At 35.8% G+C, this 13,882-nt stretch overlaps 7 non-coding genes across 7 annotated transcripts; 4 read left to right on the top strand and 3 right to left on the bottom strand.

Moving 5' to 3' along the window:
- The first annotated feature begins 2,249 nt into the window (after nucleotides 1–2,249).
- TRNAC-GCA (transfer RNA cysteine (anticodon GCA)) lies at nucleotides 2,250–2,320 on the top strand. The gene has a single exon. It is a non-coding gene; the product is annotated as a tRNA-Cys (tRNA).
- Nucleotides 2,321–4,919: 2,599 nt separating this feature from the next.
- TRNAD-GUC (transfer RNA aspartic acid (anticodon GUC)) lies at nucleotides 4,920–4,993 on the bottom strand. Its single transcript has one exon. It is a non-coding gene; the product is annotated as a tRNA-Asp (tRNA).
- A 358-nt stretch (nucleotides 4,994–5,351) lies between these two features.
- Nucleotides 5,352–5,433, bottom strand: TRNAY-GUA (transfer RNA tyrosine (anticodon GUA)). The gene has a single exon. It is a non-coding gene; the product is annotated as a tRNA-Tyr (tRNA).
- A 507-nt stretch (nucleotides 5,434–5,940) lies between these two features.
- Nucleotides 5,941–6,012, bottom strand: TRNAT-GGU (transfer RNA threonine (anticodon GGU)). The gene has a single exon. It is a non-coding gene; the product is annotated as a tRNA-Thr (tRNA).
- A 1,958-nt stretch (nucleotides 6,013–7,970) lies between these two features.
- On the top strand, nucleotides 7,971–8,044 carry TRNAM-CAU (transfer RNA methionine (anticodon CAU)). The gene has a single exon. It is a non-coding gene; the product is annotated as a tRNA-Met (tRNA).
- Nucleotides 8,045–9,391: 1,347 nt separating this feature from the next.
- Nucleotides 9,392–9,479, top strand: TRNAS-UGA (transfer RNA serine (anticodon UGA)). Its single transcript has one exon. It is a non-coding gene; the product is annotated as a tRNA-Ser (tRNA).
- Nucleotides 9,480–13,106: 3,627 nt separating this feature from the next.
- TRNAS-GCU (transfer RNA serine (anticodon GCU)) lies at nucleotides 13,107–13,194 on the top strand. The gene has a single exon. It is a non-coding gene; the product is annotated as a tRNA-Ser (tRNA).
- Nucleotides 13,195–13,882: the final 688 nt, after the last annotated feature.

The raw sequence follows: 13,882 nt of genomic DNA, 5'->3' as shown, positions 1-13,882 counted from the left end.
TAAAATTGAAGTTGAAGTTGGAGTTACCAAAGTTTGGGGAGTCGGTTTCGATTGACGTATGAATACTCTACGAATAGTTTTTTGAACTGCATGTTGTAAACGACCAAGAGCCAATCCGAATTGATCTTGTAACAGATCCGCAACCGAACGAATACGTTTATTTTTCAAGTGATTCATATCGTCATCGTCAAGTATACCCGTTCCAAATTTCATTCCAATCAAATGATCCGTAGCGGCCAATACATCTCGTGGTAACAAGAATGTATTGTTCTGAGGAATATCAAGATTAAGTCTCCGATTCATATTTCGTCGACCAATCCTTCCTAATTCACATTTTTGTTGAAAAAATTTCTTTTGTAATTCCTCGCATAAGGACTCCGAAAATACCAGGTCCCCACCTACACAAGCAAATTGTTGATAAAACTCCAAAATAGCTTTTTCTTTTGACTCAATCCTCTTCTTCTCTTTAGCATTCGGGAAAGACAAGAAAATTTCAGGGTAGGAAACATTATCCAGAATTTCTCTTAGATTCGAACCCATAGCTGATGATAGAACTAGAATAGATATCTTTTGTTTTCTACTCACGCGAGCCCATATCCTTTCTTTTTTATCAATTGCTAATTCCGATCTCCCCCCCCAATCTGATATTATAGTGCCAGTGTAGATAGAAATTCCCTTATGATCTAATTCCGAGCGGTAGTAAATACCAGGACTTAGCAATATTTGATTGATCACAATTCGGTATATTCCATTTATAATAAAGGTTCCTAAGGAATTCATTATAGGAATGTTTCCGATAGAAATGGTTTGCTTTTGCACATCGAAACCAAAAATTAATCTCGCAGATACATATAATTCGGAAGAATAGGTGAGTGATTCATACACAGCATCTCTTTCTTTTATCGAGGGTTCTAGCAGTTGATATCCTTTCGCAAATAATTGAAATGCAATTTCGTGATCTGGATCTTTAATTGTTGGAAACTTGTCAAGTTCTTCTGCCAAGGCTTGATTAATGAACCTACAAAATCCCTCGAATTGGATCTGACTAAATCCGGGTATTGTGGACATTCCCTCGTTTCCATTCCGGAGCATCTTAATCTTAAGTTTCCTGTTTATCAAAGAAAAATTCCATTATCAGCTCACTCTTCATCAATCCCTATGGATCGATCTAGCAATCATGGAATCTATATTCTGTTTACTGAATCACATGAAATTCTAGGGAACTCCACATACGTATTTCATATATGTATTTCATACATATGAATAGAGACCATTTGGACGAAAGTTCGAGTTTGCCAGGGGTACAAATGAAATGAAAATGAATTGATAAAACATTCCTACAAAAAAAATTCTGCCACTTATACTTTATGTTATGATATTCTAATCAGATTGGATGGCAAAGATTTCTCATTTTATCTCCTTTCTATGAATGTAATAAAGCCGTAATATAATATACTAGAAAGTTTGACTTTACTTCGATTTAGAATAGCGTGCTTACTTTAATTTCTCAAAATAATTTGAGGGTTCTTTTTTATTTCGGATCGGAGTAGTATAATTGCTAGAAAATTCAGTATTTCATTGTGGAATTCTAAAATAAAGTAAGTCCCTTTTTTAAGTACATGCCAATCTAGTTATCCACCTCTCCCCATATCCATGCTTTTCTTTTATCGTAATTTCACTTGGGTACGCCAAGATAGTCAGGTTATACTCTATATCAGAGCAAATTTCCTTTTTTTATTCAAGATATTTAATTTAATACTTTGAAAAATTAAAGCATGATTCCCCATAGAGATATGTACATAAAGGGGATCTTTGGATAATAATGCTGTTCGGACCTAAAGTTTACCTATACACGGATTAAGCATAAAGCCATAATATTTTATTATGCCATTGAAGGGGGGGGAGATAATACCGATTTAAGAGTAGTTCACTACTGCAATAAAAAAAAGAGAATTCTAGTTAACGGTTCCAATTTATTCTGAATTTTGCAGCCTGTGAATAGAAATCCACTTTTTCTTCTTTTTCATCTCAATAGAAAGAAATGGGAAGTTTTATTGTGTTAACAATGTATGTTTTAAGATAGAATCTATCGAGGAGAATAATAGAAACTGGATCAAAAAAAGCAGGAATAGATTTTTTGAAAAAGATTGGAAAAAAGTAAGTAGAATTATATTCAAAATAAAAGGGGCTTTTCGTAAGAAAACGTGGATGAATACTTGCTGTTTTCTAGATTTTTGATCGGATTTTTTGGCGGCATGGCCAAGCGGTAAGGCAGGGGACTGCAAATCCTTTATCCCCAGTTCAAATCTGGGTGCCGCCTGATCAATAAAATACTTAGGTTTTTTTTATAGTGCTGATCGAATTCGATAAATTTTTACTTCGCATAAGTTCGGGCAAGAGAGTAACTGGGCCTGCCGATACTGGGTTTAGAGAAACCATACCATAGTTCTATCCTCAAACTAGGGTTAGGGTTTGTTTTGACGGTAGTGGCCAAAATGGTTATCAATAGGGGTGAGGTAGTGTTTCCTTATTCTTTTATTATATGAATTTGAATTGGTTCTTAATTGAGATTCGATTTGATAATTTTAAAATACGAGGATAAGATGTCAGAAATCTTGGTATCCAAAGAAAGGTCCCTAAGGGGCATTCTTTTTTTTTTTCAATCTAAGATTCAAGAAGGGACTCCACGAAAGAATATCAAGACTTACTAATTATTATACATTTTTTTATCGTACATCTTATGTTACCTACATACACTAAAGTAAGGACTACTTAATTCTAACGAGAATCAGATTAAATAGGTCGATCAAAAATCAATTTAGGAGTTGTATTATGGATAAAATCTCTTCATTCTTTCATAGAATGATACAAAGCAAGGCTGCAGGGTTTAGGTCAAAAATAAACATTAGGTAAGGTAGGTATCCAATAAATATTTATCTATCGATAATTTTATGGTATATTCGGGCGTCCTTTGCTTAAAAAAAAAAAAAAGAGTAACAAAAGGAATAAAAAATCTTCCTATTCCCGCTTCTTCTATTCAGGACATCATTCCCGTACTCTTTCTTTTTTAAGGAAAAAAGGGCTATAGTATCTCGTATTTTTAATGCTCTCTAATTCTACCAGAATTCCTATAAGAATTTGTTAGGAGTAAATTCCTTGAACTGATTGATCCATGGCCTTAGGGCGGAATCCCTTTTTGACTCTGTACCCTTGATTCCACTATGATTATTGATCAATAGTAGAATAATCCCTTCATAGAAATAGGAGACATAATTTAGATGGATATAGTAAGTCTCGCTTGGGCTGCTTTAATGGTAGTCTTTACATTTTCTCTTTCACTAGTAGTATGGGGAAGGAGTGGACTCTAGGGATACTACTAATTGATTAAGTAATCAAATTGTTGTATCAATTCTTTTCTTTAATGGATCATTTTGCATTAATCATTTTGTCAAACGTTATTCTTTAATCTTTTTCTTTAGTTTTGTTTCACTCCTGTAAGAAACTCTTGTATTGTAAGTTGTAATGTAAGAAAGAGCCATTATACCAATTCAGAATTTCTACTAGAAATGACGAATGGTTAAAAAAAGTTCTATACATAAGAAAATTAGACTTTCTTCCACGGAACTATTCACGGCATATCACACATTTTCCATTTCCTTTTACTTTTTACTATAGTCTATTCTTCATATTATTTTTCTTTCCTTCCATGGATTCTTTGGTCAAGAATTGTCTTAGATTTTTTTATTTTGACCTGATTGAAATTAAGTGGATGCAATGAAAAAAGAAATTGAATTAGACTACTTAACTATTTCAATCTACTAATCTATTCTATGTAGATTCAAAGATAATATAATAGAAAGAATCTAAAGTGTCGTAGAAAAAACTATATGTAGTTCTTTCTACCACACTTTAAGATTCCAACCAGATCCTTTCATTTAAGACTTGGATTTTTTTTATTTAATCCCTTTTTAATTTCTTCAATGATTAATTGGAATTCCAATTAATTATTTTGGCTGACTGTTTTTACATAAATAATAAGTAAAAAAGAAGTAGGAACTAGAATGAACAGTGCAGTAGCAATAAATGCGAGAATATTGACTTCCATAACCTCTTTATTTTTTATTTTCACAATAACTCGGGATGTAATCCCATGGAGAGGAAAAAGGGGTATCTTGTAAATTCAAGGGTAGGGCTTGCATTCTGATAATACTGAATCAATTCAATATTATGAATATCGGATCTATCAAATCAATTCATGGATGAGAGTTATATTTCACGGATGAGAGTTATATAGTATAACATAGGAAGATCCTCTATCCACACTAAGACCAAAATGGGTTTTTTGATTGGATTAGGAATTCCCTCTTTTTTAATCCTTTTCTACTTTTTCTTTTCTATATCTCTAACCCACGAGCTTTCTTAATCTTATACTTTCTTAATCTTATACAATTTCCCTTCCTTTTTCTTATAGTTATACATACAATTATGTATGTATTATATGACCAACTTTCACTTTCTATGGGTCACATAGACATCCAAATAAGCAGTAGAAGTGAGATGGGGAAAAGAGGTCTGAAATAAAAAGGGAATACGATTTATGTATGGATTCCGGTAAAATACCGGTACTCTATTCCATAAGAGTGGAATAGGAAATTAAGATGAGGATGGTATCATCATAAAGAAAGATAGAGTAATATAATATCCTAAATTCTACTAATCCACATATCGTATGTGTGTCTTTCTTTATCGATTGGGAGTAGTGAAAAAAAAATTCCTATATGCCCTCCCTCCCTCTTTAATGAGAGATGCAAAATAAAAAAGTGAAGTAAGGGTGCCCTGTGGGTATTTGATCTTGCTCCCTGCCCCTTTTTTTCATGGAAAAAGGAAATATCAATTTCTCCATTCATTGAACCCTAGTTCGGGACTGACGGGGCTCGAACCCGCAGCTTCCGCCTTGACAGGGCGGTGCTCTGACCAATTGAACTACAATCCCCGCGGGGTGTATGGCATACCCATTCTTAAATAGAACCATAAGAAGATTCGATTCGTCTTTCGTACTCTAAGAAATAGACGAATCATATACTACATACCCACATATTATATTATACGTGGGTATAGTGAGAGTGACATAACTAGTATGTCGTGATTTTTTATCACTAAAAATGGATAATAATCCAGCCTTCAATAAGAAAAACTCTTTTGTTTGTAAGAAAGGAATGAGAGAGATATGGATTAGAAAAAAAAATTTCCCTTTTTTCTTTATCTTTTATTTCTATAGATCAGACATTTTATTTTATGGAAGAAAAACAAAAGGATTTAGTTCATACTCACGAAGCCCTAGATTTTTGGTTTGGGCCGAGCTGGATTTGAACCAGCGTAGACATTGTCAACGAATTTACAGTCCGTCCCCATTAACCACTCGGGCATCGACCCAGGAAGAATTTATTCTAGGGTTTTTGCTAATCTATGATTAACCTCCTTTCATAATACTCCCTACCCCCAGGGGAAGTCGAATCCCCGCTGCCTCCTTGAAAGAGAGATGTCCTGAACCACTAGACGATAGGGGCATCACTAGACGATAGGGCCATATACAACCGCTCGTGATTATACTATAATCATAGTATGAGCAGTTTTTTGGAATTGTCAATATACTCGAAAAGTATAAATAGATCCAAAGCAAAGAGTTTTTCCAACTTTTCTGTTATGTTTTCATCTAGGATTTTTTTTAGTTGATCGTTATAGATTAATTCTCCGTGCTTCATTTAGTGTTCATACCAAAAATGCATCCATCCCGCACTAAGTCATAAAATTCTCTAAAAATATAGAGAAAGTTTCAAAAACAAAGAAAAAAAGTGAATCAATTTAGTAGAAAAGTACTCTATCAGATTCGAACCAACGACTTACGTCTTAGCACGAGATTACTCTACCACTAATTTAAAAAGCCCTTTATCGGATTTGAACCGATGACTTATGCCTTACCATGGCATTACTCTACCACTGAGTTAAAAGGGCTTTTTATTTAATTCAAAAATTAGCCACTTGGATTTCCCATTATGGGTCTACTGCATAATGTACATATTATATATATAATATATAGAGATAGAGAGAGAGACATTATGTAGAGATTGTATATGTATATATCGATATCTTGAGAGCTCAAAATAAAATTAATAAAAAAAAACATACCCTACATAACATATCCAACTCTTCTTGGTTCAGGGTTTTCCGTTTCCGAAGACTAGTAAAATAGGCGGATTCTGGAACCCCAAGGATTCAACGGTATATGGATATGGAAAATATAAGATTTCCGATCCTAGCGGGAAAAGGCGGGGAACAGATACCCAATAGGATATAGGATCCTTGGGAGGAACTTTTGGTAATGGCCTTGATCCTCTATGCTATTTTTTATGTGTTCTTAGTTCTATTGAACTTTTTGCATTCTTTTAAACAAGAATCTAATAAACTAGAATTGAGTCAGTGGAAAAAAGGAGAGAGAGGAAAGTGTTAAATGGAGAGAGTCGACTAATCAGAGACTTTTAGGATCTTCTTTACATCAGGTAAATCTGTCGGCCCTGTCCGTTTTTTTCTTTAAGTTACGACTCTTTGCTGCTTACTTCTATCAAGCCATAGGGAAAGTCTATGATGAATTTGGAAAACTCATCTCACTCTTACTCTATGGCTCGGACTTAATGGGGGAAGAAAACATCTTCCATAATTTCTTTTTTGTTCAATTCTGGACAAAAAAGAAAAGGAAAAAAGGAATTTATAGGGACAGTGTTACCCCCTATATCCCCTAGTTTATATTGTAGGAATAATAAAACAATTTAGCAGTCTGACACACTTACGTCCTTGCAAAGTAAATAATTATTATTGTAGTCGTAACCGTAGAATAGGATCCTAATCAAAATAAATACATTTGGTTCAGGCGCTATTAGCATGGTAAGAAAAGATTTTTTTTACAGACCAGAGGGGCTATCTAAATCCTAAAGTAAAGGCGAGCGATCGAAGTAGAAGTACCAACGGCTCAGTGTCATGAACCTTCTCCATCTGATTCAATAAGGGGGAATTAGCCTTCTTGTCAAATGGCTATCCTTGACAAAGGGTACCATTTATACCATAATCTACAATGTAGCGGGTATAGTTTAGTGGTAAAAGTGTGATTCGTTCTATTAATAACTGAATTTGAAATGATATACTTAAGGCATCCTTAAGTTTTTTATTTTTATATTCCGATGAAAACTTTAGTTCTTATAAAGGATTAAATCCTTTTCCTCTCAATAGCATATTGAGGAAGAATATACATTCTGGCGATTTGTATCCAAAGACTAATTTAAATTGCATCCAAAATAAAAATAGGATTATGAGTACAGAGTCGCGAAGCATAATTTTGCATTGGATTAAGTATTCCAATTTTGAAAATATGAGTAAAGGATCTATGGATGAAGATACAAAAAAGTTGATTTCCAATCGTAACTAAATCTTCTTAAAATAAGGAATAAGGAAGCCAAATAGCTAAAAAACGATAGTTTTGGTTTACTAGAACCATCCGCATATTGTTTCAGCTCGGTGGAAACCCAATTCTTTTCCTCAGGATCTCTTGAATGAAATTAGGGAACGAAGTAAGTAGATTAGATGAATTTAGATAGAATTTCTATCTCCTACTCTATAAGGATCATCTAGAAAGCGGAGAGCTTTGGTTCCATTCAAATAGAAAAGCTGACATAGATGTTAAGTGGTGAGAATATCCATAAAGGAGCCGAATGAAATCAAAATTTCATGTTCGGTTTTGAATTAGAGACGTTAAAAATAATCAACCAACGTCGACTATAACCCCTAGCCTTCCAAGCTAACGATGCGGGTTCGATTCCCGCTACCCGCTCCATTCTGTATAAAAGGAGTATTCTATTTGTCTAGACATGTTAGAGGCTTGTATTCAAGCCTTTTTTGTCCACCAGTTTCTGGTACTCCAGAGCGGAGTAGAGCAGTTTGGTAGCTCACGAGGCTCATAACCTTGAGGTCACGGGTTCGATTCCCGTCTCCGCACTTAGCAGTCTGTATAAAAGGACTATTCTATTTCTCTAGATATGTATGGTAGAGGGGCGTATCCAACCCTTTTTTATTCATTAGTTCCCGGCCCTAGAGGGCAAAATTGAGCAGTTTGCGAAGTCACTTGCCTTCAAAAAAAGAAGGCGCAAGGCCTCTCCCTACCCTGCAGAAAATAAAAATGAAACGAAAGGGACAGTCTACCTCTCCCTTCCCTTTAAAAAAAGTTTGCCCGTTGTTTGTCTCAGTTAATACCCAATTTTTGGAGCTCTGTTGGCGAGTTCTATTTCTGCCTCTGGAGCGCCCTCTTTTTTTGAGTGGGATGCAAAGGAAGGGTAAGATAGTAAGGGATACGGCACTAGACTAACACCTAATTAATACTTAATTTAATATAAGTAGTTAAACAGTTAACTAGACTAAACTTTTTATCATAGTACTTTGATAAATTAAGCGGGCGAGCGGCGGGAATCGAACCCGTATCTTCTCCTTGGCAAGGAGATATTGTACCATTGAACTACGCTCGCTACGGTATATATTTTATAGCGTATATCCGCCTGGGTCGACCTTCTATGTCTGGGTCGACCGTTTCATTTCATTTTCTATTATATTAGAGTTTTCCTTTTTTTATTATCTGTCAATGAATATTCTAATGGGAATGGAATTTCATAATACTGAAAGAGAAGAGCTAGCAATTCGGAACGCAAATTGCGTTTTAATACGTCTCACTATTCTAATTTTTTAGAAGAAATGGCCTTTATTATTTCTTTTTTATGGGGTTAATAAATATTAACCAAATTTCATTTAAGAAATGAGAGAATTCAGAATAGCTACGAGAAAGACTAGTCCAATCCATAATGATGTACCGGAAAATACAACATTTTTATTATTTGACCAACCATCAGGAGAAGCAAATACAAGGGGTACACTAATTACTAAGACTGAGGAAGTCGCAATTAATGCAAAAACAGCTAATTGGAAAGCAATAGTCATATTTCTAATCCTCCAAGCTACCATCAAATAAAGTTGACTACATATTTGATCCCTCACTTAAACCAAAATTGTAAAAAAATACAAGAAGTAGGAGGGGTTTAATCATGAATCCATTGATTCTTCTCTTTAATTCAAATTTATTACTTAAACCGCTTTTTTATTTGGATATGGGGGTGAGAAGAGATTATTTACTCTTTATTTCACAAGCGGGTATAGCGGATCCTGTATCCGTGTATACAGTATACAGAGATATATCGAAAAGGAACTTGTATCTGATATCTTTCTAGAGGCTAATAAATCTTTTTATTTTTTATATGGCTATGTTCTATTTGTAGGAGTAAAATAAGGATTAGGCTGTGGAGAGATGGCTGAGTGGTTGATAGCTCCGGTCTTGAAAACCGGTATAGTTCTAGGAACTATCGAGGGTTCGAATCCCTCTCTCTCCTTTTGCTTATTGAATACGTTTGTTTCTTTCATTTTTATTTATTTTTTTTTTCTGTCCCTTATCTTTCTTTCATAAAAAGGAATGAATGGCTCGGCTAGATGGAATAACCGAGCCAGAACAGAAAAAAAGTAGAACAGGTATAAATAAGAAAATCTTAGTTAAGAGGGTTCATGTAAAGAACAGGTTCCAAATCACGATCGATTCCCTTTTCAAAACCTGCTGCAGCAGCTCGGGCTCTTCCTGCATGCCATAAATGGCCCACAAAAAAGAAGAATCCTAGAACAAAATGAGAAGTTGATAACCAACTTCTAGGAGAGACATAATTAACTGCATTGATCTCGGTAGCTACGCCACCCACGGAATTTAAAGAGCCTAAAGGAGCGTGGGTCATATATTCTGCTGAGCGTCGTTCTTGCCAAGGTTGTATGTCTTTTTTCAACCTACTCAAGTCCAAACCGTTGGGGCCCCTTAGAGGTTCTAACCATGGAGCACGAAGGTCCCAAAAACGCATAGTTTCCCCTCCAAAGATAACCTCCCCAGTTGGGGAACGCATTAGATATTTACCTAAACCTGTGGGTCCTTGAGCGGATCCCACATTAGCTCCAAGACGCTGGTCTCTAACTAGAAAAGTAAATGCTTGAGCTTGAGAAGCTTCTGGCCCGGTGGGTCCATAAAACTCACTCGGATAAGCTGTATTATTGAACCATACAAAACAACAAGCGATAAAACCAAAGACAGATAAAGCAGCTAAACTATAAGACAAGTAAGCTTCTCCAGACCATACAAATGCACGGCGAGCCCATGCGAAGGGTTTGGTTAAAATATGCCAAATTCCGCCAAATACACAAATAAAACCCAACCATACATGCCCACCAATTATATCTTCTAAATCATCTACACTAACAATCCACCCTTCTCCACCAAAAGGAGATTTTAGTAAATAACCAAATATAACACTGGGACTAAGGGTCAAATTGGTAATTTTTCTTACATCTCCCCCCCCAGGGGCCCAGGTATCATATACACCGCCAAAATAAAGAGCCTTGAGTACTAGAAGAAAAGCACCTAGACCTAACAAAATTAAGTGAATACCCAAAATTGTAGTCATTTTATTTCTATCTTTCCAGACATAACCAAAGAATGGAAAAGATTCCTCAAGAGTCTCGGGTCCCAGAAGCGCGTGATAAATGCCACCGAAGCCTAAGACTGCGGAGGAAATTAGGTGAAGTACGCCAGATACAAAGTACGGAAAAGTATCTAGAACTTCCCCCCCTGGCCCTACTCCCCAACCTAGAGTAGCTAAGTGTGGAAGTAAAATCAACCCTTGTTCATACATGGGCTTTTCTGGTACGAAATGGGCCACTTCAAATAGGTTCATTGCTCCGGCCCAGAATACGATTAATCCGGCATGAGCTACATGAGCTCCAAGCAGTTTACCGGACAAATTGATAAGTCTGGCATTCCCAGCCCACCAAGCAAAGCCGGTGGTTTCTTGGTCACGACCAGCTAAAACGAAAGTTCCATTAAAGAGCGTTTCCACGTGGTAGAACCTCCTCAGGGAATATAAGATTTTCATGAGGCTGATCCTGAGCTGCCATCCACGCACGAATACCCTCGTTTAAAAGAATATTTTTGGTGTAGAAAGTCTCAAATTCAGGATCTTCCGCTGCACGGATTTCCTGGGAAACAAAGTCATAGGCACGTAAGTTCAGAGCCAAGCCAACTACGCCAATAGCACTCATCCATAAACCGGTGACGGGTACAAATAGCATAAAGAAATGTAACCAACGTTTATTGGAAAAAGCAACACCAAAGATTTGGGACCAAAAGCGGTTAGCAGTGACCATTGAATAAGTTTCTTCAGCTTGAGTTGGGTTAAAAGCACGGAAGGTATTTGCACCATCACCGTCCTCAAATAGAGTGTTTTCTACGGTCGCTCCATGAATAGCGCATAGCAGAGCCGCACCTAATACTCCGGCAACTCCCATCATATGAAATGGGTTCAACGTCCAATTATGAAATCCTTGGAAGAAAAGGATGAATCGAAATATCGCTGCTACGCCAAAACTCGGCGCAAAGAACCAACCAGATTGCCCCAGTGGATAAATAAGGAATACAGAAACAAAAACAGCAATTGGACCAGAGAATGAGATTGCATTATAAGGCCGCAATTGAACAGACCGAGCAAGTTCAAATTGGCGTAACATGAAACCTATTAGTGCAAAAGCCCCGTGGAGAGCTACAAAAGTCCATAGACCGCCTAATTGACACCAACGAGTAAAATCTCCTTGTGCTTCGGGCCCCCATAGTAGCAACAAAGAGTGTGCTAAACTATTGGCAGGGGTAGAAACTGCTGCGGTTAAGAAATTACAACCTTCCAAATAGGAACTAGCCAATCCATGGGTATACCAAGAAGTTACAAAAGTTGTCCCTGTAAACCAACCCCCTAAAGCGAAATAAGCACAAGGAAAGAGCAATAGGCCAGACCATCCTACAAAAACGAAACGGTCCCTTCGTAACCAGTCATCCATAGTATCAAATAGATCATTTTCTTCTTTAGGAATTCTACCAAGGGCTATAGTCATAGTGATCCTCCTATTCAATTACTTCAACCATTTCCGAGCACCTCATATCACTTTCCAAGGCATATGATAGTTTTATTATCTGTGGACGATTTCTTTCTCGTTCAATGCCCTTTTTCAATGGTCTCGAAGAGAGAAATTTCCCATTTTTATCTATGGAGTCACAGTCACAACCGAGGTCGTGGTAAATCCATGAATTTGATTCGATTTGTTTTTCTTATACTATTTATTTGTTTTTCTTATACTATAGAAATAGAAATAAATTGTTTTTCTTATACTATAGAAAGAAATAAACCTTTGAATTCAGCATTATTCCAAGACTCCTATTTCAAAGTCTATCTTTTAAGGGAAAAATGCAAATAAAAGTAACCCTTCTTTTCCCATTCCCTCTCTATTGCATGGGTGGAAGAACTAAAATAATAGAGGATTCTGAAAAAAAAAAATGGACCTTCGAAATCCAATTTTATGTGTAGCGCAAAGGAGTTGCGATTTCTTCTTATTCCTATAGAACATCTAGTAACAAGAATATGAAATCGTAAATAGCGAAAAATTCTTGTCTTGCGCGGTCTAAGTCTAAGGAAATAAAAAAAATTCGCTTATACAATTTCATCTACATCGAATTTATATATCAGAATAGCGGATAGAGGCATCATTAAAGGAGTCAGGTCTACTTACTTTATGCTTCTTTCCAATTTTATGGTGGATTTGATAAGAACCCTTTTTGCTTTCTTGATAAATAATCGACAAAAAAAGCGTTTTTTTTATATAACCTGCTTGTTTTATTATAATTATAACAAGTCCTATATGGAAATGCCCGCTAAAGAGAAAATCTATTTGATTGTCTCTCGGCCAATATCGATTTTTAGAAAGAAAAAACAAGAATTTTCTTCTTTTTTTATTAACATTAAGAAAAAAGAATATAATTAAAATGGAATTGGCAATATAATTTTTATAGACTTTTGAAAGAAAAAAAAGGGGTTTTTTGCAACCGTTATTTCTTATTTCTTGCCTATATCATATCACGGAAACCTTTCGCTTTGGAACGTGGAGAGATGGCTGAGTGGACTAAAGCGGCGGATTGCTAATCCGTTGTACAATTTTTTTGTACCGAGGGTTCGAATCCCTCTCTTTCCGCTCCCTTGGATCATTTGGGACTTTCGAATTGGAAAGAATTCTGACCCCCGGATTTTCTCATAGATAAATGTACGAAACAAATCCAATAAGAAAAAAAAAAACTGAATTTTTACTCCTCGCGTCCAGGATTCCGTCCTGGGTCATTAGATAAGAATCCAAAGATAAAGAGTGAAACAAAGAATATCACTACTGTATAAACAAAAAGTTTGAGAGTAAGCATTACATAATCTCCAAGATTTTTTTTTAAGGAATAGATTACCAGTTTTTCCTTACCACACGGATCCACTAGGATGGTTTTTTTTTATACCTAAAAATGCAAAAAAGAATTCTTGAAAAAAATTGCAAGAATTCTTTTATAATAAGCACTCTTATCAATAGCAAAAATAGGGTTAGGTGGTTAGGTATTGTGTAGGTACCTTTAGGTACCTGCTCAACCTAGGTGCAGGGGAGTAGAAAGGCTGATCCAAATTTATTGCTGTAGCTACCCATTCAATGTAGAAGAATTTAAATTTTAGAATCGAAGGTTCATAATATAAAAATATAAAACTTCTCGGCTTTTACCCATTTTAAAATTTTTTTGGAATGAACACATCATTCAATTTGGCATACAGAGTACTAAAGATTTCATCGAAAACTTACAGCAGCTTGCCAAACAAAGGCTAATAGAAAAAAGAATAGAGGTATAACA

The sequence above is a fragment of the Triticum urartu genome, unplaced genomic scaffold (assembly GCF_056163025.1).
Source record: "Triticum urartu cultivar PI428250 unplaced genomic scaffold, HENAU_Tu73 scaffold1813, whole genome shotgun sequence".
NCBI classification, from domain to species: Eukaryota; Viridiplantae; Streptophyta; class Magnoliopsida; order Poales; family Poaceae; genus Triticum; species Triticum urartu.
This window is presented reverse-complemented; position numbering and strand designations above follow the sequence as displayed.